A 5,740-nucleotide genomic window follows, 5' to 3' on the forward strand; every position below is an offset into this window, starting at 1 on the left:
ATAGAATTACTGTTGCCTCCTAAATTCTCAATCCCCTTTACTTCCTCAACTATTTCCTAATTTTTGGTAAAAATTAGATCCAAATAAATAACGGCAGCGGTGGGATTTGAAACCAAGCCTCCAGAGAGACTGGAGCCTAAATCCAGCGCCTTAGACCAATCGGCCACTCTACCTTTCAAAGATATTCAATGTTATTTATATCAGAAGTTTGCTTTTGATGTAAGTGGCAGAAAATATTTTATATTCAATAAGACAAAAAGACAAATGTTATTATACAACAGCAACGTAATTATCAGGGATTTGTTTGTACAATGACTCTGGGGCACCATTTTACAAAACATATGACTTGTATCCAGATATTTAACTAATCTTTCCTCTGTTGGCTCATCCGCTAATTTTTAGATATCACTGAATTAGGTGGTATAGATTACTTGCTATGATCTCACATATACAGGACATTCAAACATGAAGGATTCCTACACCCCTGCCTGTACGTAACAGATAATCAGAAGCAGCAGCAAGGAAGACATTATACAGCAGTGCAGAGCAGTGTAGCTATGAATCCATCACTAGGGTGACTTACTAGAAAGCAGCTGAAGCAGCATGGCTCTGTTTATGTTTGCTAATCACTCTACTCATCCTGTATTGATAACCCTAAAAAGGCAGCAGGGATATGAGCTAGCAGTTAGACTTCTTTTGACCAAGATTGATTTTGGCAAATTTTGAGAATGGTTGATCATTGATTGAACTGACATGGATGTAGCATAGATGGTAAATTATGTAATTAATTCTGATGCCTAAAGCCAACATGACCACTCATATGCAGTATTCATATGTATGACTTGTTCACATGTTCCTTTTCTTCTTCAGCACAGTGAAGATCACTTGATGTTACATTTGCTTTCTTAGAGAACACAGAAGAAAAACAGGAATTTAAAAGTTCAGTCTTCTCAACATAATTATTGACCACTTCACCCTTTTCATCCTTTAAAAATCCTATAGCATCTTTGACATTTCTTTAACTTTGACTTACTTCCAAAATCCTTTCTTATTGATTTTGGTCTCTCTTGCAAGTCTCACTTCATTACTTGCTTTAGCTCTTCTAACACTAGCCCAGCTTTCCCTGCAAACAGCATTATATTCTTCTTTCCATTTGATATTCATTTCTTTGTTCCTTTTTAGCAAGCTTTTAAGTTCAGTATTCAGCCATCCTGGTCTCCATAAATGCTTTCCATTCTTACTTCTTTTCGGGATTGTTACTGATTGTGCAGTGAGAATTAAATTTAGCAAAATCTCCCATCCTTCCTGGACATTTCTTTCCTTTAGCACATCCTACCTTTCCTTCCTTTTTACTGAGTCCATTAAAAACTGCCTTTCTACAGTCCAATCTTAAAATCTCAGTTTTCGCAGGTTTTCCTCCTTTTGTAGTTCAAAATTATAGGATAGAATTACCGCTGTCTCCTAAGTTCTCAACCCCCTTTACTTCCTCAACCGTTTCCTAATTTTTGTTAAAAATTGGATCCAAATAAATAATGGCAGCAGTGGGGCTTGACCCCATGCCTCCAGAGAGACTGAAGCCTAAATCCAGAGCCTTAGACCGCTCGGCTACACTACCTCTAACAGAAGTTTAACGTTATTTATATCAGAAGTTTGCTCTTGATGTAAGTGGCAGAAAATATTTTATATCCAATAAGACAAAAAGACAAATGTTATTATGCAACAGCAACGTAATTATCAGGGAGTTGTTTGTACATTGACTCTGGGGCACCATTTTATAAAACATATGACTTGTATACAGATATTTAACTAATCTTTCCTCTGTTGGCTCATCTGCTAATTTTTAGATATCACTGAATTAGGTGGTATAGATTACTTGCTGTGATCTCCCATATACAAAACACTCAAACATGAAGGATTCCTACACACCTGCCTGTACGTAAAAGATAATCAGAAGCAGCAGCAAGGAAGACATTATACAGCAGTGCAGAGCAATGTAGCTATGAGTTCATCACTAGGGTGACTTACTGGAAAGCAGCAGATGCAGCATGGCTCTGTTTATGTTTGCTAATCACTCTGCTCATCCTGTATTGATAACCCTAAAAAGGCAGCAGGGATATGAGCTAGCAGTTAGACTTCTTTTGACCAAGATTGATTTTGGCAAATTTTGAGAATGGTTGATCATTGATTGAACTGACATGGATGTAACATAGATGGTAAATTATGTAATTAATTCTGATGCCTAATGCCAACATGACCACTCATATGCAGTATTCATACGTATGACTTGTTCAAATGTTCCTTTTCTTCTACAGCTGAGTGAAGATCATTTGATGTTACATTTGCTTTCTTAGACAGCACAGAAGCAAAATAGGAATTTAAAAGTTCAGTCTTCTCAACATCATTATTGACCACTTTACCCTTTCCATCCTTTAAAAATCCTATAGCATCTTTGGCTTTTCTTTAACTTTTGACTTACTTCCAAAATCCTTTCTTATTGCTTTTGGTCTCTCTTGCAAGCCTCACTCCATTACTGGCTTTAGCTCTTCTAACGCTAGCCCAGCTTTCCCTGCAGACAGCATTATATTCTTCTTTAGATATGAAACCTTCTTTTCATTTGATATTCAATTCTTTGTTCCTTTTTAGCAAGCATTTAAGTTCAGTATTCAGCAATCCTGGTCTCCATAAATGCTTTCCATTCTTCCTTCTTTTTGGGATTGTTACTGATTGTGCAGTGAGAATTTAATTTAGCAAAATCTCCCAGCATTTCTGGACATTTATTTCCTTTAGAACATCCTACCTTTCCTTCCTTTTTACTGAGTCCATTGAAAACTGCCTTTCTACAGTCCAATCTTAAAATCTCAGTTTTCGCAGGTTTTCCACCTTCTGTAGTTCAAAAGTATAGGATAGAATTACCGTTGCCTCCTAAATTCTCAACCCCCTTTACTTCCTCAACTGTTTCCTAATTTTTGGTAAAAATTAGATCCAAATAAATAATGGCAGCGGTGGGATTTGAACCCACGCCTCCATAGAGACTGGAGCCTTAATCCAGCGCCTTAGACCGCTCGGCCACACTACCTCATGCGGATGTTCAAACTTATTTAAATCAGAAATTTGCTAATGATGTAAGTTGCGGGAAACATTGTATAACTAATTAGACAAAAATACAAATGTTATTATGCATGAGCAACGCAGTTATCAGGGATTTGTTTGTACATTTACTCTAGGGCACCATTTTACAAAACATATGACTTGTATCCAGATATTTAACTAATCTTTCCTCTGTTTTCTCATCCGCTAATTTTTAGATATCACTGAATTAGGTGGTATAGATTACTTGCTATGATCTCCCATATACAGGACACTCAAACATGAAGGATTCCTACACCCCTGCCTGTACGTAACAGATAATCAGAAGCAGCAGCAAGGAAGACATTATAAAGCAGTGCAGAGCAGTGTAGCTATGAATCCATCACTAGGGTGACTTACTGGAAAGCAGCAGAAGCAGCATGGCTCTGTTTATGTTTACTAATCACTCTGCTCATCCTGTATTGATAACCCTAAAAAGGCAGCAGGAATATGAGCTAGCAGTTAGACTTCTTTTGACCAAGATTGATTTTGGCAAGTTTTGAGAATGGTTGATCATTGATTGAACTGACATGGATGTAACATAGATGGTAAATTATGTAATTAATTCTGATGCCTAATGCCAACATGGCCACTCATATGCAGTATTCATACGTATGACTTGTTCACATGTTCCTTTTCTTCTACAGCTCAGAGAAGATCACTTGATGTTACATTTGCTTTCTAAGAGAGCACAGAAGCAAAATAGGAATGTAAAAGTTCAGTCTTCTCAACATCATTATTGACCACTTTACCCTTTTCATCCTTTAAAAATCCTATAGCATCTTTGGCTTTTCTTTAACTTTTGACTTACTTCCAAAATCCTTTCTTATTGCTTTTGGTCTCTCTTGCAAGCCTCACTTCATTACTGGCTTTAGCTCTTCTAACGCTAGCCCAGCTTTCCCTGCAGACAGCATTATATTCTTCTTTAGATATGAACCCTTCTTTTCATTTGATATTCAATTCTTTGTTCCTTTTTAGCAAGCTTTTAAGTTCAGTATTGTAATGCACAAGCCCGGACTGACTGCCGTGTGCGTGTTTATGTAGTGATTCCACTGTGCCATGAACCGGATAGTCCCTGGAGGGGCGTAGCTAAGTATCTGCCCGATCCGACCAAGGTCGCACGACGGCATACGACGCCAGTGCACCAGGGAGGAACCGAGCAGAGGAACCAGGGTCTACTCCAGGTCAGACTCCGGACAGGGCTGTTGACCCACACCGGGGAATACAGGAACAGGCAGACTAGAGCACAAGCTGGGTAGGGTCCAGTACAGACTGGGAGACAAATTCGAAACCGCAGACGCGGTAGACAGAGCTGAGCAAAGCGAAAACCGCAGACGCGGTGGACAGAGCTGAGCAAAGCGAAAACCGCAGACGCGGTGGACAGAGCTGAGCAAAGCGAAAACCGCAGACGCGGTGGACAGAGCTGAGCAAAGCGAAAACCGCAGACGCGGTGGACAGAGCTGAGCAAAGCGAAAACCGCAGACGCGACGGGCAGAGCTGAGCAAAGCGAAAACCGCAGACGCGGCGGACAGAGCTGAGCAAAGCGAAAACCGCAGACGCGGCGGACAGAGCTGAGCAAAGCGAAAACCGCAGACGCGGCGGACAGAGCTGAGCAAAGCGAAAACCGCAGACGCGGCGGACAGAGCTGAGCAAGGCGAAAACCGCAGACGCGGCGGACAGAGCTGAGCAAAGCGAAAACCGCAGACGCGGCGGACAGATCTGAGCAAAGCGAAAACCGCAGCGCGGTGGACAGAGCAGAGCAAAGCGAAAACCGCAGACGCGGAAGGAACAGGGCTCTGTTCACATGGAACAGACTAGAAGGGAAAGGCAGAACCAGATACCCACAGGGTACTTGCAGAGAAGTAGCGAGTGGACCACAAACTCACAAACGGAAGTACAGTGACAACGAGCAGGAGTAGGTACGAGTTCAGACTCTGCAGAAAAAGGAAAGGAACGGACATAGAGAAAAAACAGGTAAAAGATAGGAGAGAGTTCAGACTGGAACTGAGTGTACGGAGGAGACCGACACTGCAGCGGGATACAGGAGCGGGTCTGGGAATACGGCCCCCAGAGAGGCGGGACGAACAGGCAAGGAGCGTGTTCAGACTGGCCTGGAAATACAGCCTCCAGGAAGGCGGAACGAACAGGCAAGGAACAAGTACAGACTGCAGGTTAAGGTACACAGATAGGACACAGTACAGACATGGGAACAGATACTGCAAGACAGGTAACATAGACAGGACCTGGCATGTCAGAGACAAAAGCCAACTGACAGGGCAAGATGCTCAGGCATGGGTTAATGGGGCAGCTGGTTTAAATACCAGGTGACAGACAGCAATAGGCTGAGGACGCACAAAGGGTGTGCCTGCAGCAGGTACAAAAAGCAGGAAGTGATCGGGCGCCGCCCATAAGCAGCAGACACAGAAGCAAACAGACAGCATGGAGGGAAGCCAGAGAGACACCCTGGACCGGAGATCAAGTGCGCGCTCTTGCACAGTGGGAGATGGACCAATATGCAAGGACGCCGCCAGGTATGTTACAGTACCCCCCCCCTTACGCCCCCTCTTCTTCAGGCCTGCCAGAATGTTCCGCAGGGAATTTGAGGGCCAATCCT

General features: G+C 42.4%; 1 non-coding gene across 1 annotated transcript; it reads right to left on the reverse strand.

The window, feature by feature from the left end:
• Positions 1-2,994: 2,994 nt before the first annotated feature.
• On the reverse strand, positions 2,995-3,076 carry TRNAL-AAG (transfer RNA leucine (anticodon AAG)). The gene has a single exon. It is a non-coding gene; the product is annotated as a tRNA-Leu (tRNA).
• Positions 3,077-5,740: the final 2,664 nt, after the last annotated feature.

Source organism: Phyllobates terribilis, unplaced genomic scaffold (genome assembly GCF_046119375.1).
Source record: "Phyllobates terribilis strain yellow unplaced genomic scaffold, ASM4611937v1 Scaffold_11__3_contigs__length_659146591, whole genome shotgun sequence".
In the NCBI taxonomy this organism is placed as follows: domain Eukaryota; kingdom Metazoa; phylum Chordata; class Amphibia; order Anura; family Dendrobatidae; genus Phyllobates; species Phyllobates terribilis.